At 40.1% G+C, this 27,281-nt stretch overlaps 1 protein-coding gene across 2 annotated transcripts in view; it reads left to right on the plus strand.

The window, feature by feature from the left end:
- The window catches only part of PAK3 (p21 (RAC1) activated kinase 3), a 275,538-nt gene that overhangs the window by 129,590 nt on the left and 118,667 nt on the right, over window positions 1-27,281 (plus strand). The window lies entirely within an intron of this gene.

Below are 27,281 nucleotides of genomic sequence, written 5' to 3' on the forward strand. Positions count from 1 at the left end.
CAGTGCTTCAGTGAAAGTCTTAGCTTATGCCTCCTTGTGTAATTGAGCAGGGATTTCTGTAGGGTAGATATTGCGAATGGGAATCACCGGGTCATCGTGAATTCCCCCCTTTTTCATTGTAATAAGTACTGCAAAGTCACACTCTTAATGCCTTTTCAAAATTGAAATTCCACTAAAGTGTATGAACGTATGTGCTTCCCCAATCCTTTGCAAATGTTTTTTCAAGCTTTTATTGTGAAAAATTTCAAACATAAAAAATGTGATAGTATAATGACTGTCCATATAATCACACCTAAATTAATTAATTGTTAATATTTGTCATGTTTGTTTTATCTGTCATTTATCTATCTATCTATCTATTATCTGTTTTTTGGTGAACCGCTTCCCTGTAAGTTTTAAGTATCATGACTCTTGACCCTTAAATGCTTCAGCAAGAATCTCTTAAAATAGGACATTATCCTACATACATGCCAATTATATTCACACAATATCTTATCACCCCTACGAAAATTAACAATAATTTCCTAAACTTTATATCATTTAATATCCAGTTCACATTTAAGTTTCCCTCAGTCTCTCAAAATGTCTTTTATAATGTTTTATTTTGGCAACCAGGATCCAGCCAAGGCTAACTAAGTGCATTTTTTATTGAAATAATAATTCAAATACCAAAAAGTACTCAGCATTTTAAATTGAACAATTCAGTGGTTTTAGGTACAGTCATTAGATTGTACAGACATCACCACTGCCTTATTCCAGAACATTCATCACCCCAAAAGGAAACCTCACCCCTGTTGGCAGTCACTTCTCATTCTCCTTCCTCCCAACCCCTGGCAACTGGTAATCTGATTTCTGTCTCTATAGATTTGCCTATTCTGGACATTTCATATAAATGGAATCATACAATATGTGACCCTTTGTGCCTGACTTCTTTCGCTTAGCCATAATATTCACAAGATTCATCCCTGTTGTAGCATGTATGAGTACTTTATTCCTCTTATGGCTGAATAATATTTCTCAGTTGATGGACATTTGGGTTGCTTCCAGTTTGGGGCTTTTATAAACAATGCTGTTATGAACGTTCCCATACAAATTTTTGTGTGGACATATGTTTTCATTTCTCTTGGGTACGTATCTAGGAGTGGAATTGCTGGGTCATATAATAACTCTATGCTTACATTTCAAGGAACAGTCAAACTGTTTTCCACAGTGACTAAAACATCTTACATTACCACCAGCAGTGTATGAGGGTTCCAATTTCTCCAAATACTTGCCAACATTTGTTATTTTACTTTTTAAGAAATGCTATAGCTATTCTAGTGGGCATGACGTGGTAACTGTTTTGATTTGAATTTCCCTAATGATGCTGAGCATCTTTGTGTGTTTTTTGGTCATTTGTGTACCTTTGTGGAGAAATGTCTGTTTAAATCCTTTACCATTTTAAAATGGGTGGTCTTTTTTTATTGAGTTATACAAGTTCCTTATATATTCTAGATACAAGCGTCTCATCAGATCTGTGATTTACAAATATTTTCTCCTATTCTGTGGGTTGTCTTTTCACTTTCTTGATAGCTTCCTTTGACACACAAAAGTTTTAAATTTTTATAAAGTCCAATTTATCTATTTTTCCCCCTTGGCTGCTCATACTTTTGGTGTCATATCTATGAGAATGTTGCCTAGTCCAAACACATGAAGATTAACTTCTGTGTTTCCTTCTAAAAGTTTTATAGTTTTTAGTACTTATATTTAAGTCTTTGAACCATTTTGAGTTAAATCTTGTATATGACATAAGGTTGGGGTCAAAATTCATTCTTTTGTATGTGGATATCCAGTTGTCCTGGCACCATTTGTTGAAGAGACTGTTCTTTTTTCTTTAAATGGTCTTGGACTTTCAATTCTGTTACATTGTTCTATATGTCTATCCTTATGCCACTACCACACTGTCTTGCTTACTGTAGTTTTGTAGTAAGTTTTGAAACTGGAAGTATGAGTCTGCCAAGTTAGTTCCTCTTTTTCAAGATTATTTTGGCTATCCTGGAACCCTTGAATTTCCATATGAATTTTGGGATCAGCTTGTCCATCTCTGCAAAAATAGGCCGTTGGAGTTTTGATAGGGATTGCATTGAATCTATAGATCAATTTGGGGAGTGCTGCCATCTTAATAAGTCTTCCAATCCATGAACATGGGTTGTCTTTTCATTTATTTAAGTCTTAATTTCTATCAATAATATTTTGTTTTCAGTGTACAATTTTTGCACTCTTTTGGTTAGAGTTATTGCTAAGTATTTTATTCTTTTTGATACTATTGTAAATGGAAATGATTTCTTAATGTCATTTTTAGATTGCTCATTGCTAATGTATAGAAATACAATTTTTATATTGATCTCGTATCCTGCAACCTTCCTGAACTCATTTATTTATTTTATTGAAGTGTAGTTGATTTACAATATTATATTGGTTTTAGGTGTACAACACTGTGTTTTGATATTTTTATAGATTATATTCCACTTAAAATTATTATAAAATAATAGCTATATTTCCCTATGCTGTACAGTATATTCTTGTTGCTTATTTATTTTATACATAGTAGTTTGTATCTCTTAATTCCCCTTCCCTATCTTGCCCCTCCTTCCCTTTCCCCACTGCTTACCACTAGTTTGTTCTCTGTATCTGTGAATCTGTTTCGATTTTATTATATACATTTGTTTATTTTTTAGATTCCACATATAAGTGATAACAAAGAGTATTTGTCTTTCTCTGTCTGACTCATTTCACTGAGTATAATATCCTCTAGGTCCAGCCACGTTGTTGCAAATTGCAGAATTTCATTCTTTTTTATGGCTGAGTAATATTCCACTGTGTGTGTGTGTGTGTGTGTGTGTGTGTGTGTGTGTGTATACCACATCTTGTTTATCCATTCACCAGTTGATGGACACTTAGGTTGCTTCTATATCTTGGCTACTGTAAATAATGCTGCTATGAACATTGGGGTACATGTATCTTTTTGAATCAGTGTTTTTGTTTTCTTCAGATATATACCCAGCAGTGGAATTGCTGGATTATATGGTAGCTCTATTTTTAGTTTTTTGAGGAACCTCCATACTGTTTTCCACAGTGGCTGCACCAATTTACAATTTACTAGCATTCCCTTTTCTCTGCATCCTCGCCAACATTTGTTATTCATAGACTTTTTGATGATAACCATTTTGACAGATGTGAGGTGATGTCTTATTGTGGTTTCAATTTGTATTTGTCTGTTGATTAGTGATTTAGAGCATTTTTTCATGTGACTGTTGGCCATCTGTATATCATCTTTGGAAAAATGTCTATTCAGATCTTCTGCCCATTTTTTAAATCAGGGTGTTTATTTTTTGATACTGAGTTGTTTTGAACTCATTAATTTGCTCTAAAAGTTTTTTGGTGGATTCCTTAGGATTTTCTCTATATAAGATCATATCATTAATGAACAGAGATAGTCTTACTTCTTCCTTTCCAGTCTAGATACCATTTATTTCTTTTCCTGACCTAATTGTCCTGGCTAAAACCTCCAAGCAATGTTGAATAGGAATGGTGAGAGTTGACATTTATGTCTTATGATCTTATGGGGAAACTTTCAGTCCTTCATTATTAAGTATAATGTTAGCTATGGGTTTTTCATAGATACCCTTTATCAGGTTGAGGAGGTTTTCTTTTATCTTTACCACGTCGAGTGTTTTCATCGTGAAGGAATGTTTGGTTTTGTCAAATGCTTTTTCTTTTTTTATGGAGATGATCGTGTGGGGTTTTCCCCTTTATTCTACTAACGTGGTGTGTTACGTCGATTGATTTTCATATGTTGAACCAATCTTGCATTTTTGGGATAAATCCCACTTGGTCACGATGTATCATCCTTTTTATATGCTGCTGGCTTTGATTTGTTACTATTTTATTGAGGATTTTGCATCTATTATTTGTAAAGGGTATTGGTCTGTAGTTTTCTTTTTGTCGATGTCTTTATCAGGTTTTGGTATCAGGGTGATACTGGCCTCACAGAAGGAGTTAGGAAGTGTTCCCTCCTCTTCTAAGTTTAGAAGAGTTTGTGAAGTATCAGTGTTAATTCTTCTTTAAACATTTTGTAGAATTCACCAGTGAAGCTTTCTTGTCCTGGGCTTTTCCTTGTAGAAATCAATTGATTATTAACTCAATGTCTTTATATAGGTCTATTCAGATTTTTACATTTCTTTTTGAGTCAGTTTGGTCATTTGTGAAACTCTGCATTTTGTTATGTCTCTTTAGACTCTTTTATTCTAGAACAATACTCCTACCTTTTCCCCCCATAACATTGATTTTGAAAGATACCAAGTTAATTGTCTTGTAGACTGTTCTGTATTTGTCTGATTGTTTCAAATGGTGTTGTGATAACAGTATTATTTTACATGTTCTTGTTTCCCTTGTATTTCTTATAACCTGGAAGTTACATCTAGTGGCTTGGGTAGTGTCAGGTTAAACATTTTTCTTGTCAACATTTGATGTTTCAAAAATAATTACATTTTGAAAATCTGATGGATGAAAATGGTATCTCACTGTTAATTACTAGGAAGAGTGGACATATTTTCAGATTGATTGGCCATTTGGGTTTACCATTCTGTGAACTTTTGGTTTTCATTCTTTGCGCATTTTGCTACTGTGTTGATCATCTTTGTCTTGTTGATCTGTCGGCATTTATTATATATTCTAGATGAAGACTACGTCCATATTTTTCATTTAGGTCTTTCATTCACGTGAAATTTAGTTTTCCGAATGATGTATATTAGGTAAGTATGTTATTTATTTAAACTGATAACCTATTGTACAGATGCAGTGTTTTGAATAGTCAGGGTTTTCAGTGATTTGAGATGCCACTTTTACTGAATTCCCATAGATACATGAATCAGTTTCTAGACTTTTCATTATGCTCTACTGATTTATTTTTGTCTAGTCTTATGCAAATACATTTTAATTACTCAGAGGTATCACATGCTTTGATATCTACAAATACCTTGCCTATTTCTTTTTAAAATTATCTTGGCTATTCTTACATATTCATTTTATTTTTGAATTTTATAATCAGCTTGTCAAATTTTATGAAGTATCTTTTAGGATTTAGATTGTCATTATGTTGATCTTATAAGATTCCTTTTGTGAGAATTTATATCCTCAACATCCTGCCTTTCATCTATATTTATAGTTATATTTATCTATATTTATGTTGTTATATTTATGATGTTCAATAAATTTTTATAGTTTTCTTCATAAAAATTTTGACCATTTTGGGGGTCAGATTTATTCCTATGTATTTCAGAGGTTGGTTTTTTTTTTTTTTTCTATTACACTTCCCAGCTGGTTAGTGCTAGTGTATAGAAAGCTATCAATTTTGGCCTGTGAGTCATATACCCAATTGCTTTTAAAAGTGCTATGAGGTCTAAATAGATTGTCACTTCATTTTTAAACCTAACTTCTTTTTATGTCTTATTGCATTGGCTAGGATACCTAATACCATATGGAATCGTAGTTGTTAATGATCATCCTTTTCTTCTTTTTCATTTTAATGAAAATGCTTCTAAATTTTCACATGCTTTATTCACATTAAAGCATGCTTGCTGTAGGTTTCTAGTAGATAAGTTTCATCAAGGTAAGGAGTTTCTAATTTTAAAGATTTGTTAAATCATGGCTGTATGGTGTACTGAGTGTAGTGCCACACTTGAGACCAGGTACCATCTTCATTAGAAAAGAATGCATAAGCATCATGGACTCATGACCTGCAGAGCATTGGCTTGGGTTGAATTGAACTTTGGGCAGATGTACCCTGCAAATCGAAGCCAGACATCTGTGGAACCTCCTAGAAGTGAAAAAATTCCCAGACGGAGGGTTCCGTATATACCATAAAAGCTCAGTCTCATCAGGTAACAGGATCTTGCTTGGGGTAAGAGTGGCACAAGAGGCTGGCCTGGAGGTCCAGTCCCAGCAGATCAGATTTCTGCTGAAGACCCTGTTGCTTGCCTGCCTTAGGTTATCAAGCCAAATGGGAACAGAAGAGAGAGAACTGTGGTTTGTTACACCTCCATCAAACTGTAGAACCCTTGAGTCAGGAAATTACCTCATTTTTTTTCACTGCCTCAGGAGAGAAAGGCCACTGCTTTGAAGATTATCATCCTGTCATAGTGGCAACCACCGCTTAGGGCTGACTGGCTTTGCCCTTTCCATGACATACTGTTTATACTGCCATATGACAGCTTCAGCTCCTGTTATCTGAAGAAAAAGACCTCTTTCTTCTTACACTAGCTTGGAAAAACTGGTGGCTGAAGCCAAATGCCTAACATGTGCCTTCCTCAAAAGAACTTCTCTGCCTCACACTTTTGGGAAATACCCGGAAAGCATAATGGAATGAAGTATTCTTCAGTCAGGTCATGGTCAAGTGGAAGGAGCTAGGTGTCCACAGACCTGGACTTTAATATTAGCTCTTTTCCTCATTTATTATGTGAGCTAGGACAATCACTTAATTTCTCTGTGCCTCAGTTTCCTATCTGCCAAGTGAGGATGAAAATAGTATCTACCGCAAAAGTCATTGTGATGATTAAAAGAGATGATATGTATAAAATGCTTAGCGAAGAATCTAACAATATTCAAGGTTCACGATAATTTTCTGTTAGAAAGAATTACTGAATGGAATTGTTGTGAAAAGCCTCAGAGTGAAAGGGAAGAGACACCGTCTTTTATTCTATATCTGTTTCTCTCCAGTGACTTGCAAGCAGACACTAAATTATTTGAACCTAACTAAAGAGAAACAAGATTCTCCAGAGAGGCCTTCAGTAGCACCCTGCTGCTAAAGCAGTCATCTCTTCTTATAGGAAAGAGTGGGCACATGGAACTGGGCATTTATTGCAAAAGCAGTGGCTTCTTACACATGAAAAGAAGCTCTAGACTCCTCAACACTGCTCAAGATTAGCTGGACTCAGAGACTGACTTGACTTAACCCCTGAATAACTCCAGGATGTTCCTTGTCTTTCAGGGATTTTGTTGGCAAGGGGAAGAGCACAATTCCAGGATTGCTCTAGACCACAGACCCCTCCCACGCACCCTGAGCTATGCTAATCTGTTTACTGCTCTGTACATCAGAGTGCCTTGGTTGTTTAAAGGGGAAACCAGATGGTGTGCCTAATTTGGGCTCTGACATGCTCCTACTTTGGCTAAACCATTTCCCTACTCTGTTGAACAATTTCTTATTTGCAGAAAGAGAATGACACTGTGAGTCATACCTCTTTCACCAGGGCTTTGTGAGGAAGAAAATCACCCAATTTAAAAACAACAACAGCAATAATAACAATAGTAGTAGTAATGTTACCATTTAATGAGTACATAGCCTCTGTGAAGGAGAACACTGCTAAGTACTGTGCATGCTTTCTCTCATTCGGTCCTCATAAGAACACTATGAGGTAGCTACTATTAACTTATCTATTTGACATTTAAGAAAACTGAGGCCCAAAGAGGTTAAACAACAAGCTCAGGGTCTTATAACTAGTATTTTGTAGTTTTTGTTGCTATGGTAAATGACACTTTTTTTTTTTCTATCAGATATCCTAATAAGTTATTGCTGATATACAGGAAAGTTATTGGTTTTTGTAGACTGGTATCTTATGTAACCACTCTGCTGGACTTTCATATTGATTCTAATATTTTATCGGCTGACTGTCTCAGATTTCTATACAGCCATATTATTTGTAAACAATAGCAATTTTTTCTTTTGCTTTCCAATTCTTATTCTCTTATTTATTTTTCTTACCTTGTTGCATTGGTTAGGACATCAGAATGTTGAATAGGAAGTGGTGATAATGACCATCGTTGTCTTGTTTCTCATCTTAATGTTTTGTCAATATGCAGTACTAATAATAACGGCTTATTGAGTACTTAATATCGTCTGACACTCTTGTAAGTGTCTTTATATAATTTACCTCATTTAAACCTCATACCAATACTATGAGGAGAAGGTACTATTATTTTCCTCATTTTTATGAATGAGTAAAGTGAAGCTCAGAGAGATTAAATAATTTGCCCAAGATCACACAGCTTGTATGTGATGGAACTAAGACCCAAACCTAAGCAGTCTGACACCAAAGCTTGTGCTTGTAGCCAGAATTACCGCCTGGCAATTTTCTAAAGGTTTGTTGAGGAAGTTCTATTGTATTCCTTTCTTGCTATGGGTTTTTATCATGGATGGGTATTAAATTTTGTCAAAATTTTTTTCTGCATCTGTTGAGATGACTGTATGGTTTGTCTTGATCTGTCATTGTAGTGGATTATGTTAATAAATGTGCTAATGTTGAACTATCCTTAGATTCCTGAGATAAACCCTGCTTGGACATGATGTATCATTTTAATAAGCTGCTACATTCCATTTGCTTTAGGATTTTTATATTTTTATTTATAAGTGAGATTAGTTTATAACTTTCTTTTTCCTTCTTGTCCTGTCTGTTCAAGTTGTGAGAGCAGCTCATCTTTTCGATACTATGGAACCATTTATATAAAATGGGAATTGTCTGATTTAAAGGTTTGGAAGGATAAAACTGCTTATCTTTTCAACTTGTTCTATGATTTTTGCCTATGATTTTTTTTCTACTTCTTGGATAAACGTTAGTAATTTGTTTTTTCCTAGAAAATTTCCCATTGAAATATATTAGTTTAGAACAAACAAATAGATACAAAGAGCAGAGCAGCTGTTACCAGAGGGGGAGGTTTGGGGGGAGGGTGAAATGGGTAAAGGGGATCAACTGTATGGTGACAGATGGAAACTGAATTTTTGGTGGTGAGCACACTGTAGGGTATACAAAGTTAAAATATAGTGCTGTAACATGAAACATATAAAGTTATAAACCAATGGTACCTCACTAAAAAAAACTTTTTAATAAGATTTTACATAGTATTCTCTTATTTTTAATATTACCTTGGTTACATATTATTTTAATATTAAAATATTTTGTCTTCTATTTCACCATTTTCTGATTTTATCTGTATCAATCCCTTCCTTCTACTCTCCATGAATTTATTTTACTGTGCTTTTTATAACTTCTGGATTTGAGAGCTTAATTAATTATTTTCCATTTGTTTTTATTTTCTAGTAAGTGAATTTAAGGCCATATATTTTTCTCTGAATATTGCCTTGACTGCATCCAACGGACTTTGATAGGTACTGCTCTCATCATCATTCAGTTCTAAAGCATTTGTAATATCATTTTAAATTCCTCTTTTATTTAAAAGTTGTTTAGAAGTGTGTTTGTGTTTTTAATTTGTAGACGTATGTTGTGTTGGGTCTGTGTGTTGGGAGTGGGGGAGTTGGTTATCTTTTTATTGCTGATTTCTAATTGTTTTTGAATCCTGCATGGCTGGATTTTGAACCTGTATTCTCAATCAATACAAACCGTAATTGTCCATCCCAGTGTGTGTCTCTGCCTGTCTCCCAATCTGGAGGCGGTGTGATGTTGACTTTTATATATTCAGCACCACCTAGGAGTGAGCATTTGAGGATATGAGAAATGAGACTGAATGTCAGTTCTGAAAATTTAGTTGATCCACTGAGAGAGGGGCAGCTCCTTTCCTAAAGAGCCTCCTCTACAGGGTAGAGAGAAGATATTTACGTTATAAGCCCTCTTTGCCAGGCAGTACACACCTATCATGTTGCCTCATCTAATTCTAGTGGTTTGTAGCTACCCTGAAGGGTCTTGGTTAGTTGGTTATGGGCACATCCCATAGCTCATGGGGGATTGAGGAAGTAGAATCTTCCAAGTCCTGTCTGGGAGAAAAAAAAAAAAACAATCTATCTATCTGTCCTTGGAGGCTAGGGCTTCTGGTTAATTTTTATTCTACTCAGCACCACTATTTTCTTGCTCTTCAAACCCACTGTATCCATAGCAAAAGAGGTGATTTGTACATTACCTTGTAACCTATGATGTTTCTTTGCTATATTTATAACTCTTGCATAGATGTCTTATCTCCCAACTTATATTTTCAGCTTCTTAAGAGCAGGGGCTGCATCTTACCTAGCTCCATAAGTAGTTCCTCAAGTACTTTGTAAAGAGCTAAGCAAAACAAATGCATCAGTAAATTCATGCTGAAAGAATAAATGGGATGAATGGGTAATGACCAGATATTCTTAGCAAAATAAAGCAAAACCAAAACAGAATACATCTTCCTTCTGCTTAACAACCTGATGGGTGTTTCATCTCCCTTTGTACCTTCTCTGTAAGACCACAGTCTCGTTGCCTTGTGACACAGTCTGTATCTCATATGTCAGGACCGGGGCCTCCTTCAGACTGCTGTTATGGTCTCTTCCTCTTCCCACTGCCAATCCCCCACTGCCGCCTGATGTGTACATCCTGAGAATGGTGAGTTCTAATTCGTTTTCCAGATGAATAGGGCCGTTTCTTCCCATCTGCACCCTCCAGCACAGTGTTCTGTTTTCACACCCACATCCATTGTTTTTAATGTCCTTGCTTCCAGACGACCCTTAATTGGACTCTTCTGTAGACCGAATATGACTGCCTTTTTCTTTCTCTCCTCTGTATCATTAATGACAGTGCAGGATAAAGCGGGACCTGACATTGCATTCTGCTAACCCGTTTGCCAGATATGCAGTGCACTAGATTAGCTCTTTCTTTTTTTATGGTCAATTTTCTACCCATTCAAGCCATTACAAAATGATTTTGCATTAGATGGGCACAAGGTAACCCTGAAACAAAAGAACAGCCTGGCTGGGATTCCAGGGCAGTTGCACCAACCCAGAGCTGTCTTGAAGCTCCTATCTTTACACTGCTGAATTTGATCATCTGTATGGACTGCGTGTGCTTCCAGTGAGGTTCCCATAAGTACTCTGTGACTTCAGAATGGCTGTGGCCATGTGTCCAGGTTGGGACGTGCCTCAAATGGAGACATCTTGCCTTTCTGAGACTGGGCTATGTTTGCTGCAGAAAAATCTTTGCAATTCTTTCCCTGCAGGGAAATCTTTGCAATTCAGGTTGAACTGGGGGCAGGGGTGAGGAGGGAAGGCTTTTTAAATTTTTGAGCACAAGAATGTTTTAATCTCATGTTAAGGCTTTTGTGTACTTGTAGTCATTACTCTACCTCTTGGATGGCTCTTTCAAACGAGTCATAGATCTTGGAGCTGGCAAGGACCTTGAGGCTATCTGCTGTAACTCCCTTCCTTCAGCTAGGGGTGCTACTGTGATCCCCATTTTACAGGTGAGGCAGCTGAGGCCCATGGAAAATGCCATCCTGTAGTCCCAGACATCATACTTGACCCGGCCACTGTTTGCACTTCGTCTACTTTGTGATATCCTGTCTCGGTCACTACTTTGATCTAATGTTGCTCTCCAGAGAGTCTGAACATGCTGCTACATGCTGGGCACCTAGTGGGGGGAATCTTCACTCTTAGCTCCCATAATTGAGGGCAGATCTTACCCACTTCTGTTTGCCTGTAGAGAATTGGTGTATTCTTTAATGCAGTGATACTTTCCCCGAGCCTCCGGAGCTGCATGTGATTCTTTCACACGCGACCTGCCATTTTCCCAACCCTTTGATGTCTGTATTAAAATATTCTTTCTGATGATACTTCATAGGGCACATGTAGTCATCAGGTGGCTCTCATAATTAATGAGTGATTGCATATCAGACTCTAGAATCCATGTAAGTAACCCAACCTAATCGGACAGCCTGTTGCACGCATATACTATGTAGCTGGATGTTAAGAAGTGTTTGGGGGCATTCTCACATATGTCATGGAGGAAACCAGTTGACTGAGGCCATATTGGTCTTTGGAAACGGATAGAACTGGATTCTAAGCCTCGCTCCGCTATGAAATAGTGACTACTTAACCAGGTGTGTGGCATTGGGCACTTACCATAAGCTTTCTGTGCCTTGATTTCCTTATCTAATGGGATAATAATAGTACGTCTCACAGGTTTGTTGAAAGGATTAATTCACATAAAGAATTTAGCCCACACAATGCCTACCACATTGGAAAGATTTAATACATTGTTACCATCATCTTCATCATCATCATCACCATCTCTAACTGCATTTCAGGGTTGTTGTGAGATTATTAAATAAAATGATATAAACCATATAGCAGAGTTTCTTGTCCCTAGTAGTTTCTCAAAAATAGCACCTCTTATGGTTATGGTTATTAGAGTGCTGGGAATACACCATGAAGCTGTCACATTTCTGGAGCATGGCTTATTTGGCCACATAGGGGGTTTATCTTGAGCAAATAGTACTGTTCAGATTTTCTACTGCAAATCCACATGTCCCCACCAGAGAGTAGAGTGATAAACAGCATGGAATCCTTTAGAAATGGATCCTGTTTCTGAGTTTTCTCATTAACCCTTTGTCAGTTTTCTAAAAGCAGTACTAAAATGTACTCTCAGAAAATAATTTCTTTTGAGGATAGAATTGTGACAAACAATACTACCAACGCGGCTAACTAACAGATACACAATTTTGCAAGGCAGAATTTTGAGATGTGCTCTGATTACTTGGTCTCAACCTTCCTTTGATTGTAACATCCACCCATACACCCTACCTCTTACATAAACACCCAGCCAAACGTATGTATTGGACATTGCAAAGGGTTAGGAGTCAGAAAGACCTTGATTCTCCTCCAGGCTCCACCATTTGCTAGCTCTGTGACCTTGGCCAAGTCTCTGAATGTCAGTTTCCTTATCTATAAAACTGGTGTAGAAGTAGTTTTCCAACCTCTTGTCCAAAAGCCTTCGGGCCAGATAAGTTTCATAATTCAGTATTTTCTCTTTATTTTAAAACTACTGCATGGTGTATAACACCCTTAGTGGGATTTGGAACAGAACCCAGGAATCAATCACATTAATATTTCTGCAATGAAACATATGAATATTTACAGAGAGAGCCTCACAGGTTTTGTTACCGTATAAGTTTTGTCGGGCAACTTATAAAAAACTGGCTTTCAAAGCTTCCTGGAATTTGGAATTATTGATCATGGACTGAAGAATTGTACCTGACCTCATGAGGTTATTCTAAGAGTTACGTGAAATACATTATGTGTATCAGGGGTCCTGCTGCTGACCCTAAATTGAGATTCAGACACATCTGGGTGTGTGAAGACCACCAGATGTCTATTTACTTGAGACGATTTGTGGAAAGGACAAGGCTCTGTGAGGAGGACTCTGGGAAACCTAAGGCTGTGGAGGTGGAGGAGCTCAGGAACAGAGCTGGGAAGTCTGAGCTGGGGTGGTGGGAGCTCTGGAGAAGGGGGTGTTGCTGCAGGAAGAAGCTGAAACCCCTCTTCTCCCATGGGCCTCACTGAGATACAGGGTAGAAGCAACGTGGCTTCAGTGTCCAGGTGACAAAGTGTGGCAGGGAAAAGAAAGGGGGCGTTTCTACCTTTCTGGGTAGACCCATAGATGGCTTCAGCCAAAGCTTCCGGAAGGGAGGGTGGCCTCATTCATGGGCTTTTGCGCATCTGCAGCTGTGAGCGCCCAGGAACCCACACCCCACCCCAGCAGGGGCCTCTGTGTCCCCACAGCCAGAGGCTCCCTCCGGCTGCTGGCAAGGGGTGGAGGGGCCGCCCCTGACTGTCTCTCATTAAAAATGTGAGCTCCGTAAGAAAAGGGACGCTTGTCTGTCAGTGGTCCCCGCTGGATTCCCAGCAACTGGGCCAGTGCCTGGCACATAGTATGTACCTAAGAAACATTTGTTCAATTAATTTGCTGGCAGTTGACATTTGTGAGGAGAGAGGGAGTAGAAGAATAACAGAAAAGAACTGTTCTTGAGGATTCTCAGAAATAACTGGGGAAGCAGTAAGGGGGACTGAGCAAGTGCGGGACACGAGTCAGTGCCATGCGAGTTATTAAAGTGTATGTGACCTCATGTGTGATCAAGGTCAGGTATGGTTTCGGGAAACTTGAGACCTAACAGTTAATAAAGGTTCAAAATGTTTTCTGGAGTGTTCTGGGTGTTAGACAGCTAAGCTTCATCTAGACACCAAGAGGCTCTTGGAAAGTTTCTAATTATTAAGAAGATCTTCGGGGTGGGATGAGGATGGAGGTGCAGGGGCTGATTCTGGCAGGTTCTTCCTGAGATTTAGCTGCTCCATTTGCCTGCGGGATGTTAGTTTGGAGGAAGGGAAAGCCAATAGTAATTGGTTGGGGAAAAAAAGAAAAGATTCTCTGTTGTTCCCCACTGTACCAAGAGGAAGCAAGTTTTACTTGAGTTATTACTATTACGGTAAATTCATTTGTACCCGTGTACATGGGGAAATGCAGGTTACATAGGTCAAATATACAGCATTTCTCATGACATACAGTAGACATTCAATAATGATTTTTTTAACTTTTTATTTTATATTGGAGTATAGTTGGTTAACAGTGTTGTGATAGTCTCAGGTGTACAGCAAAGTGATTCAGTTATACATATACATGTAACTATTCTTTTTCAAATCCTTGTACACACTGCTATATTTAAAATGGATAACCAACAAGGACCTACTGTATAGCACAGGGAACGCTGCTCAGTATTCTGTAACAACCTAAATGGGAAAAGAATTTGAATAATGATTTTTAAATGGATGTTTTTCCCTCTAATTCCCCTCCTCCATCTCTGATCCCTGAGTATGAGGTTCTTGAGGGCAGGAATACAGATATAGTTCTATCTATATCTAGTGCTTCCTGACACATAATAGGTGGTAATAAAAAAAAAAGATTGCTCATTGAATGAATGAGACACGTTGATGATTAGGACATGGATATAGAAATTAATGCCACAGAAATAATTAAAAGAAATGATCTTTTCCCAAACTGGTTAAATCCTGTCTGACATGGACACTAGTGATTTACTTAGCAAACAGTTCTTTGGTAGGAAATGCAAAAGATAACGTTATTCCACCCTAGGTCTGGAATTATCACAAAACTAAATTGGATGGGCTCAAATGAATGAGGTCTTCCTGTTTGTTTTTCTTGTCGTGGCTTTTGACATTTCTCTCCCATAAATCCGAATACAGCACAGAAAGTATAACCGGTCTTTTCCTTCTTATGATTTCGTATATCATAGCTGCTGGCTGTGTGAGTTGGCTCACATTTCCTAAGTAGTCCCTTACCTCATTCTGGTTGATGGCTATTTTTATGAGGCCTTCATGACTTGCTGCTTGCTTAAATTAGTTTATTCATTTGTCTGAAAGCTGACTTTTAAAAAGGCGCCACTCTTGTAAGCTTGAATCATTATTCATTCCATAACCTCTCTCACTCGTTACAGGGCTAGTTTTTGGTCTCTTCTCTTTCCCCTGATTTATTAGCACGAGCCCTTTCTGTTCTCTTTAACCTCTGTTTTAATGGTGCCTTCCCTTCCTTTGCCACTCTCAATACCCTCTAACATCTGAACTGATGAGTTATATTGTTGTTTATGTCCTTCCTTCTTCCTGTATTTTTGTCACAGCCAATTCTTGGCCTCTTTGATCAACTGTTGCACATAAAACTTCACCTCCGATTGTTTCATTCTGGAAGGTGCAATACCATGCTCTTGACAGTGAGCAAGGGAGGGCTTCTCCACCCAAGTGGTACCCACCATTGCCCCATGTTTTCCCCACTGCACGCACCAACTCTTTTCTTTATACAGCATGTCTTTCGCTTGGTTCATCAATACTGCACACCTCTAGATACCTGGCAGAGTGCTAAGCACTGGATAGATAGCAGTGAACACGGCCTTGCCATCAAGCATTGATCTTATTTGTTTCATTTCTGGACAGTCATCTCTTTTGCCCATGACATGAATAAAAGGCAATTTCGAAATCATTTTTATCTTTTTGATTGCAGATGTACCCATCCTGATTAATCTCGTGTTTAAAGTTAATTTGCATATCTTGAGATATAACATTCACCAACCCCACAGTGTGCTGGAGAGGACCGGCTGGTCCATTCAGAAGTGTCCATGAGATATTCACAGGTGGCCGCTGATACTGCACAATGTTTGTCCAATATTTCTTGCACACACATTTCTGTTCCTTCCTGGATTATCTGTCTTTGTGAGCATCCAGAGGGCAGGGACTGGGCCTGTTTGACTTGACTTCTGGGGAAACTAGCTCAGAGCCCCATCACTCCATTGCATATAAAATAATGTGTTCAAGAGGTTACTGATTCACTGGATTCAATTCATTTTCTCTTCCTCTGTGCTATTGAAGAAAAGTCGTGACTGTTAAATGAAATGAAATGAATTGAAATAAAACTAATCACAGGTTGTAAATAGTATAGCTCCGACTGTGAGGCAGCTTTTAAACACGGGCTGCTTATCCTCTGTGTCTTCTGTCCTTAGGGATTTTCATACTTCATTCTCAGCTCAAGCTAGGTATCAGATATCGTCATCTCCTCTAGGATGCTTCCTTGGGACCTGTCTCCCTTTCTGTGATGTGGATGGATGGCACCCAATCATTTTCTAGTTGAGCAGAGTAACTGATAAGCTCTAGCTTATGGAATGGAGCTTGTGAATGGTTCGCACCCAGGGGAGTTTCAGAACACCTAGCCCGGTAGCCGAGTCCTTGAGCCTCTAAACCTTTCTGTAGTTTATTTGCCTTTCTGATTCAGACACTTTGAAACTATCCTGCCACTATTCCAGGGGAGTGTGTGAGGTTTTATTTTGTTTTGTATTTTTTTGTTTGTTTGTTTTTGTTTTGGCTGTGCTGTGTGCCTTGCGGGATCTTAGTTCCCCAACCAGGGATTGAACCCAGGCCCTCGGCAGTGAAAGCACAGAGTCCTAACCACTGGACTGCCAGGGCATTCCTTTGTTTTGTTTCTGTGCCTTCCTTTTTTGTGTGTTTTGGCACAGTAGATTATTTGAAAAACTATTACCCCTTTCCCTAGGAGCCTTGCAAATGACCTCTTAGGTAAATGGCCTAGTTCATTTCCCCGGGCCAGTGTAGAAACAGCTTTGGGCTCAGAGTTCATTGAAAATGGACCAGGGAGAGAATTTGCTTAGAGGAAAATGTATTTGATTATTATTTTTGTTTTTCAGTACAAGCAGATTTTCCAAAAGTTGCAGAAAACATCCAACTTATCTTCAAGTGCTGGATTATTTTTAAATGTCATTTTTTAAACAAGAGAACTTGAGTGTTTAAAAATGAAGATGTTATTTAAAAATAAAGCGGTGTATTGTAGCCAATCAAAATCCCCAGACCAGAAAATGGCTTTCCAATTTAACCAGTCTGTTTTCATCCAGGTTATCTCAAGCCTCTGCTAAAATAGCCATGAGATTGCTCCCCAACCGCACTATCACCCCCAGCCTTCTATATCGGGATGCATAAAGATGCACGGCAGTGAAGACAGATGTTCTTGAGGCAGGGACTGGCCTAGACTCCTAATATGGTCAGGTTGAAATTAAGCAGAAAGCTGAGGGTCATCGGCACTGAGAGGCATTTTAAATTTCTCTCTGACCAAAAGCCCTGTTTTTGTCTGAAGTTTCTCGGAGTTGATGAAAAGTCTTGCTTCCGTGTATGAATGCAGAAGTCTGTCTTTGAAATCATGGAGTTCTGATGTCTGAGAACCCTGGCCCACATCGGAACCAAACTTGGCTATGGGACGGTCTCTTTAGCAGGCTCTTTTTCTTCACCAAAAACGTGCCTTTCTCATCCACTCCCCGCAAACCTACACTGGCTTCTGCATTTTCACCTGTGCACTTCATTCCTAAAAGCAGATACCTAAAAGAAGCAATACATGGAATGGCTAAGACTGAACTGAGAAGAAGTCATTCAGATTTCCTTTTTCACAGACCCAGGAAGGAAATGGGCAGCAACCTTAGTTCACTGGGCCTCTGGGGGGCTGGGAGAAGCCCCTGAAAGGAAGAATGGAACACAGGAAGGGAAAAAACATATTAAGACTAGTTTATAATTTTGTTTAGGCCTGTCATGTCCGTGGATCGTTGTGTGAAACTCTAGAGAGATGACTCAGATGTCAACATGTGTGTGTGTGTTGTGTGTGTGGGACAGGCTTTTAAAAAAAGTGGAATATAGTAAAAAAAAATAATAAATTTATTACTTGAGGCTGCTGTTATGGAGAGTCTAGATCATTTAGAGTTTACTAAAAATCTAAGGAATTTGAGGGCAGTGTGGTATAACTAGAACACGGTAACTTTCACCATCACCCCCCTCCAGCAGGCAAATCCAAATAGAGCCTGGGGGGAAGGGTGATAAATCCTCAGCTCCCCACCCCCAATGTAGCTTTGATAAATGATTGATAATTTCAACTAGAGTAGAGGGAGAATGATTCTCTGTCTGTCTACCTCCCTCTCAAGAACAGAATGAGGGGGCAGTTTGCTTTTTAAATTACAAAAAGCCGGGTTAAGATTTCTTTCTCGCCTTACATGGGTGGTGAAAATTAAAAAGGGTCAAAGACGATCCCAAGATAAGTGAGAAAGTGCACCCTCCTCCCGTTTCCAAAGACGCCCCACGTCTTTCAAAAGAGAACCAGCAAATTACCATGGAAATCTGCCCCCCACCGGCAGTGCTCCAGGAAGAGTCAGAGCCTTTGTTAGCAGGGGTTTGTGCGGGCCGGCACCATAGTGAACACAGTTAAGCCTCACTAATTCCCTGAATGGGGGAAAGGCCAATCTCGATTTGTAAGAAGCTTGAATTTGAAAATATGTTTAAAGAAATGCCATGTTATTGTTTCCACAAACGTGCAGTCAAACTGCTGGCTGGGGTCTGTGCTCTGAGCTTCCAAGACTCTTAAGGCCTTGAACAAACAGATAAGGCCTGTAATTAGCATACTGGTCATTTGAATGCAAAGTGCGGTCAGAGTGGTGCTTAAAACCTGCGTGTTCGCATACTCCCATAGCAGGCTGTTGCTTTCCTATGCTTATAGTATTAATTTGCCTAGCAACCTGCCCCCTTTCCTTTTTGGCAGTAAACTTGAGCCTGGCATGTCAGAATTCGTTACATTTTCCATATTAGCCGCCGGAATGAATAAGGAGGGGAGGGGGTGAACCACTTGTAAAAGATCAACATGAACATATTTTAAACTTCACTTTTTAACTGACCTATAAAGCTCATCAGTTAATTCATATTTAGTATTTACTGGGTAGGGAATGTATTAGCTTGGTTGATTCAAAGGGGCGGAGGGGCAAGCTGTTTCGGATGTCCCTTCCCCAACAAGTGACCTGGTCAAGTGAACACCGGAGAACCTTGAACGTAACCAGTTGCTGGATTATAACAAAATAAGGGTTGATTACGAGGCTCAACAGGTGCATACCTATACGGAACAACGGCACAGTGAGATCTGTATCTATCAACCACGTCTGTGACGGCCAGCCGATCCTGCGTGCACGTATTAACTTTTTTTTTCAATTCTAACTTTATTTTTATTTATTTATTTATTTTGGCCATGTCATGGCATGTGGGATCTTAGTTCCCCAACCAGGGATCGAACCCGTGCCCCCTGCAGTGGAAGCATGGAGTCCTAACCACTGGACCACCAGGGAATTCCCTGAACTTTGTTTTTAAATTCACACTTGAGACCACTTGATTTGAAGTGTGACTGAACTGTATTTGGGAAGGGGGAAAGAGGAGACAAAGATGAACACAGCTGCAGTTTTACCCGAATATTCAGAGTCTTCATCACTTTGTTCTGCACGTGGAAGAAAAGGGCTGTGTTTTTGTTTTTTTTTTTCCAAGTCGAACAAACCATCTGGCAGTTGGGGTGGGGATTGCAGGAAAAAGCTGGGTAAAGCCTGAGGGAGAATCAAACTTAAATGCCTGCCTGCCCTTTGGGAAAATTCCCCAATTCTACTTCCTGGCCCTGAGAGAGATGGCGAGAGGTTACCCACTAACCTAAGGAGGAAAGATAATCCTTAAGTAATGAAATCCTGAATGTAGTGCTTCCCCAAACTTTACTGCACATTAGAATCAGAGGAGATTAGAGTGTAAGATTTTTAAAAACCCTAATGCCCAGATTCATGCCAAACAATTGAATCAGAATCTCTGGGCGGGGGTAGGCACCAGCATTTTGTGAAGATGACCAGGTGATTCCAAGTGCAGCAAATTGGGACCCACTACCCTAAAGCTTTCCCACCTTACATGCATTTAATCTATATTTAATCTTCCCAATTACCCTAAGAAGGAGGTGCTATTAGATCCCCATTTCACAGATGAGAAAATTGAGGTTCAGAAAGGCTCAATAAGTTGCCAGGGTCTCAAAGCTGTTAAATAGTGAATCTGGAATTTGAATATCAGCAGATTAATTTCAGAGTCTGCATGTTGAACTTCTATGCAATACTGTTTCTCTGGCCTTTTGTCCGCTGGATCCAGTACCATTCCAACGACTCTGATATATGACAATCCCACGTCCACTCAGTGAGAATTTATTAGGCATCTACTGCGTCAATCTCAGTTTTAGGTATAGTGTGTGACTCTAGGTAGATTCAAGGAAATATGGCTAACTCCTGATAATTCACGGGGCCTTCCAGATAGCCATAGGTTGGTTATCGCGTTATTCGTGTTAAAGCTTAATCAACCAAAGGCTACCAGAGACAAGACTGTAGTTGGACAAAGTCAAATGTATTGACCTGATGCATTGAGGAAGTGCATTCCAGAGGAACCGTAGGGTACCACTCTTGAAAAGAGGGAGGAGGGAACATCTTTTGTAGTGTTTGGGTTCCCACTGAAGGATGCTGAGGAGGGTCTAAGGAAGCAGGGATGACTTCTGGATTGGTTGCAGCTTTGGAGGCAGGATCAGGAGAAGGAAGGCTGAGTAGGAATTGGGTACTGTCATGAGTCAAGGGTGGCTTAGTAATTGGTATTCCCAATAGCAAAGCAGGTCTGGGCCATCGCTGGCAAGAAAGTATCTATAGTAGTAGTCGCTCAAAGAAGACAAAGGTCATTATGGCATTCTACAACTGCTGTGTAACCTTGGGAGAAACAGTGTTTTCTGTTAACTTTGCAGCTGACTTTATTTGTCTGTCCTCCCAGCCTGATTAACGGCAGGGCTGTTTTTTCTTAGTCCAAGCTGATTTTCTCTCTTTCAGTCCCGAGCAAGTTTTGACTCTCAGATTTTGGCCTTTTTCAGAGGGGATGGGCCTGAGGGGGAAAAAAAAGTTGACACTCAGATCTACAATTAATAGTTTTGCTACTTTTCAGCTGAGTTGGTAAATTATCTAATGGGAGAGTGCATGTAAAACTGGTGAATATTGAAAAAGGCTTTTATTTCAGTTAGTAGTACTATATCCATGTCAATTTCCAGGGTTTTGACAATGTACTGTGGCCGTGTAAAATAAAATAATACAATGTATCAAAATATTGGGGAAAACTCATTGAAGGATACCTGGGAACTCTCTGTACTATTTCTGCAACTTCTTGTGAGCCTTAAACTATTTCAAAATTTAAAACTGTTATAGAAGATGTGTAGCAGAACAGGTTTGTGTTGATCATCTTAATAAGACTTTTTTAAAAGTAGTGTGACTTTATCTATTCTCTTCCCCCCAAATAATCCAAAATTGGTTATATCAACGTTCTCTTGTATGTCGCTGAATTTGAATATGGTACCCAATAGTGATGTCGGTCAACATCCATGTCTACCAGTTACAGATCCCTGTGAGGTTATAAATATCAGAACCGTTTGTGCATCAACAGAGATGCCATTTGAGTAGGGTCTGGAAATACGTGTTAAATATCACCAGGTAGGGAAAGGAGAGAGAAAGCTATGCTAGGCAAAGGGAAGAGCAGGAGGAAAGGCACAGGAGTATGAAAGTCAAGGCATATCAGGGAAACAGATATTGGTTTGATGGAGCTGACGCTTGGGGTATAAAGGAGGACTGATGGGAGAAGAACCTGGAAAGATGGTTTGGAGCTGGAATGTAACAGTCTGGATGTGATTCTCTTCCCTCTGAAATCGAGGACTTTGGATTTTCCTTGTAGTATTGTACTTACAAACACCTGTCTTGTATCACAGTTACTTGGGTCTGTATTTTTTCTCCCCAGCTAGATCCCAAGTTCCTTGAGGAGATGGTCCAGGTTTGGTTCATCTGTGTAGCATCTGTAGCACCTAGCTGTGTGCTTTGTCCTTAGTAGGTGCTAATAAAATTGTCCTAGGAATGTATAACGTGTCACAAAGGTGCAGTTGATATTCCCTCTCAAGAACATTCAGAGCCCCAAGATAATGTAGAGGGAGGTGTTGACCTCCAGGGAAATGAAAGCATCAGGAAGAAAAGCACACAACCCATCCTCCTCAAGCTCCCTTTGTATCTGGTTTTGGTGACTGGGTATGGCCATGCCCTGCCATCTTTGACATATGCCCTCTATTGGCCCTCGACCATGCCATGATGGTGTCCTTTGAAGAGATGTAATGTGCCTTGCCCTAATCTATTTAGCATTCCACTCTCACTTCCCTCTGCTCAGCTTTGCTGGACGCTTGCAGAGATGCCTCACCCCTCCACCACCTGTTCCTCGGGTCTCTGAATTATAGTGAATACAATGGGGTTTAGATGGGAACCTGCAGATGCTAGGTGAGGATCTCCTCAAGAAGGAGATTTTCTCCAGGATTTGGCTGACGTACCTTACCTGAGAGGATCTCCACCACGCCTGTTGGTGATTTTTTTCCCTCTGCCTCCTAAGAGAAATGTTCTATTGCTCACCACTTCAGATGGTTGGATGTGGGGATGGGGGCACTTCTGTTCCTGACAACCTCATTATGTGGTTATCAGGAGCAGACACTGCCCAGGTTGTCACGACAACCAGCAATGATTCAAAGCTTCCCTGAAAGGTCTGTATCTCTGGCAAATAATCAGCCTTTAGCTCTCAGCAGATGCTGAACTGAGCAGCCAATCACAGGTGAGCTGAGAAAGCATGACGTCATAGTCCAGCCGGTCCCCAAAAAAAAAAAAATTAAGATTTGGTTTTCTATTTCTCTCCTTGGCTCTTTGTCCCCTAGATTGTGTCCTCTACTTTCTCATTCTCTCTCTTTTCCCCTAGTAAAATGGAGAGAGCAATGAAACCAACTTTCCAAATTCACTCTGCAGTTTGACTTAGGTTCGGGCAGTGCCTGGATCGGAGTGTGTGGGGAAGGAATGTATAATGTGATCCACTTAGGAGCAAAACAGAGCATCAGCTCAATTAAATAATGTGGTTTGATATGTAGGACCATGGAAGTGGGGCTAATTAAAACCGAGTCAGAGGAGAGGAACTTCCTAATTCTCATATTAATTCATCCACAGCCACCTGCATTTAATTGTCTTCCGCTTTTCCTTCGCTAACTCCCTGGTGGAGGGGAGGAGGGCAGAGGCTGTGGGCTTCTGAAAGCTGGTAGGTTCTACAGGGCAGGTCTCTAACGGGCGCTAATTATAGTGAGGGAAGGTGAGGAGCGCCCCCCCCAACCCAGTCCCAAAGTTCCACCATACAGGGAGTATATGTAAATGGGGGTTCGTCCAGTCTATTAAGGAGGTGTGTAGCTCTGAAATCTGTTAAAACCACTCATATTCCATTAGCCATTTGCATCCATACAGGAGTCCAGGGAGACAGGCAGGACAGGTTTCACAAAGGAGAAATTTAAAGCTGAGGGAAATTCAAATCTTGCCCAAGGTCTCCTAGCCAGAGGCTAGACCACTGTCTGGGTCTCCTGATTCCCTGGCCAGAACTCTGAAGACCCACAAGGATGGTGTTTTCCTAGCCATGGGCTTCCCTCTTTCCCTAGCCTCTGGTGTTAAGGGATGTGGGATGAGACCTTTGCCCTGCAGGATACCCACCACGTTGCCTCCTTCAGGACAGCTGGAGCCCCTAATGATTGGAGTAGAAGGTGGGAGGGATGGGAAGGAGCCCAGTAGGGCCTGACTACAATGATGACAATAGGTTAGAGTGAGCAGGCCCGGATGAAAGAGGAGTGGGCACCGCGCGCCCAGCCAATGCCCTGTGCGCTAGCTGCCAAGGCAGGTTCTTTTGCATTCCGAGCAGGAGGGAGGATTTTTTTTTAAGTTCAGCTGTTGCAGCAAAAGCTGTGAAGACTGAGAGCCACAGAGACCCAGAGTCGACTACTGGGAATAATTTCTGGCTTTGGGACTTGAGGCAGGGGTGGAAAGGGAGCCAGAATATCCAGGCTGCTTTTGCCTGGTGGGTTCCCTTTAGCAGGGATTCGGCTGGAACAGTTTGAAGATATTCGTTTTAGTTTACATCTGTTGCTACAAGCCCCATCTCACTTCTCACGCGACTGAAAGGGCTGACTGGGTTGGTGGGAGCCAAAGGAGAAATACAACTGAAGTTGCCATGTAGGGTGGTAGAAAGAACAGAACTGACAGTGGGAGACCTGATTTCTAGGACCATCTCTCTGAGGCATTGAACAGGCTACTTTCAACCCCAGACCTCCATTCACTCATCTATGGAATGCAAGTCATAATAATTGCCACAGTACACTGTCGTGGTTATTGTGAGGATCAAACGGGGAGAAACAAAAGTGGTGTGTAACCTAAGAAGCAGGATACACGTGCCAAGAGGTTATGGTAGTGTTGTCGTATCCTTAAATCAATGAGCTTGGGGAAGGGAGTTGATGAACACAGACGAAATCTTTAAGACATTTCAGTTTCCCTGCAGGGTCCCGTGCAGTTATGCTATTATATTCCTGGAGAACAAACCCCAGCAGCAGTAAAGACTGCTGTATGGTATCAAGAATGAAATAGGTTATCACCCTTTCACAGGAAGACTGAAGTCTTTGTGTTGATCCCCGCTCCTAAGTCCAGTCTCCTTTCTATGACACCACTATGCTTTGACTTGTCAAGCACCTAATAGGATTTTGGCCCCGTGCTAGTTTCTATAATCACCAGGGAGAGAAGAAATACACGCATGAAATGTTTCAATAACCATGTGGGGTGATTGCATAAATAGCTCTGAGTTATAGCTGAGGTATATGGAAGGATTAGAGTGAAATCAAATACCTTTTAATTACAATTGAAATCAATAGCCTAGAAGACTCAAGTTAAGTCATTAGGAAAATCCAGTTATATCTTTCTATTTCTTTTTTTTTTAAGTGTTCTTCTTGTTTAAAATAACCCAAAGAAGTGCATTTTACAAATCAGAGATGTAGCACTAAGTAAATGACATTCATTTATATCAGTGATTTTTAGATTACGTTTACCACGATGTAAAAATAAAAATCATTGTGATGAGTTGCTCTTTTTTTAACCCCGAAGTTAATTTAAAAGATATCTGTAAAATTATTGGAAGCAGAACCATCCTGATTTAAACCTGTTAATCAAGGATTTGAGGAGGAGGGTGATGGGAGTTTTTGCATTAGAAGACAGTAACCACACCAAAAAAAAAAAAAGCCTTTTAAAAATGCCTGATTAAAAAAAAAAAAACCAAGCTGGTATACTCAGATTTTTTTTTAAAGCAAATATGTATTTTAACAAAATCAGTAATACCACACATCATATTAGAAAGAGCATGGGTTTTGTACTCAGATCTAGACACAAATCCCATCTCTGCAAAATTCATGTAATACTCATGTATACATAAATATATTTTTTAATTAAGGAAAATAGAAAGTAAAATGCAAAGTGATTCTTAAAAAAGTCTTAAAAGTATGTGGTTTACTTAGTCTTTGCCTCCCTCTTTCCTGCTTTGTCGTAGACTTGAAGGGTCATTATTATTCATTTCCCAATTCCCAATATCATCAGAATTTAAAATGAATTAGTCCAAAGAGGAATCCCAATCTCCAACTTCCCCAGATGTTGTCTCTCGTGAATCTAGAGGCCTGTTGTGTGGCTTTTCCTAAGAGGACCCTGGCAGATGTATTAGTTCACTCTTGGTCTTGAAACTTATTTTGTTGACATTACAGCGAAATGATTGCTGGATGTTATGCAGTGTTGAGAAAATTGGATAGAAGTGCACTGGGGAGGGTCATGACCCATCTTGACCATTTAACTATGTGAGGACACATTTATCTTTATAAAAAGAAGTTCTAAAGTGAAGAGGAAAAATCACCAATAATTCTACTTCTTTAACCCAACTATTACAATTTTATGTTCACCTCTGATTTTTTTTTGTGTGTAGGCATATTTTACATCATTATAATTCGAATGTACTTATTATTTTGCACTTTTGGTCATTTTTGATGACAGCTTACTGTCTCCTTGCTGGGGTCTACGCTAATTTACATAATCTAGCCAAATCCTAGGGCGGATGGACTTTGGAGTAGCAAGAGATGACATTTGAGGTTAGATTTTAGAAGGCTTTCAACATGGGCAAAAATGTGAACTTTTTCTTAAAGACAAAAGATGCCATGGGACGTTTTAGGGAAAGGATGGACAGAAACAGCTGCATCTTAACAATTGTTAATATAACTATATATGTGTGTGTATACACACATATATATTATATTTGAAGTAGATTAATCATTCTCTTTTTGTATAATGCTGTTTTTATTTATTTATTTTTTGGCTGCATTGGGTCTTCGTTGCTGCGCGCGGGCTTGCTCTGGTTGCGGCGAGCAGAGGCTACTCTTTGTAGCGGTGCGCGGGCTTCTCATTGCGGTGGCTTCTCTTGTTGCGGAGCACGGGCTCTAGGCACGCGGGCTTCTGTAGTTGTGGCACGTGGGCTCAGTAGTTGTGGCACACGGGCTTAGTTGCTCTGCAGCATGTGGGATCGTCCCGGACCAGGGCTCGAACCAGTGTTCCCTGCATTGGCAGGCGGATTCTTAATCACTGCGCCACCAGGGAAGCCCCTATAATGCTGTTTTTAAAATGTGTGTTTCATGGGCAGAAAGGTAGTTTTCCTATCTAGATTGCCATCTCTTTGAACCCCATTGCCATACCTGCCTCTCAGTTTACTGTGGATTCTGGAGACTCCATCGGTGTAAACTGGTTGCCTGACAGGTGGTGTCCCAAATCCAAACCATTTGCCCCCAGTAAAAAGTGCTTGTGTAGCTGGACAGATTTCCTCCCCTGAAAATGTATCTGAAATCCCAGTCTTCCTGCGGGGGCAGTTGAGGAAGATACACTCAATAACCGCCCTCCCCTCCCACTGTCAGGTGCGCCTCTTTCTCGAGGGCCACACCTCTGTCTAGACAACCCTGACAGTGTAGAAGTTTCCATCTCCTTTTCCTTTCCCTCTCCCTGTTCCCTCCCCTTCATTTTTTTTTTTTCCTTCCCGGCGCTTCCTGCCTGGAAACAAAAGATTGGTCCCCAGTAGCCCACTCAGGGTGATTTTAGTTTTCTGCTCCGGCTCTGATTGGCCTCCGCGCGGTGCAGAGCCCGGGTGACGTCATAGAGGATCAGGGCGAGGGAGC

Source organism: Eschrichtius robustus, chromosome X, assembly GCF_028021215.1.
Source record: "Eschrichtius robustus isolate mEscRob2 chromosome X, mEscRob2.pri, whole genome shotgun sequence".
NCBI classification, from domain to species: domain Eukaryota; kingdom Metazoa; phylum Chordata; class Mammalia; order Artiodactyla; family Eschrichtiidae; genus Eschrichtius; species Eschrichtius robustus.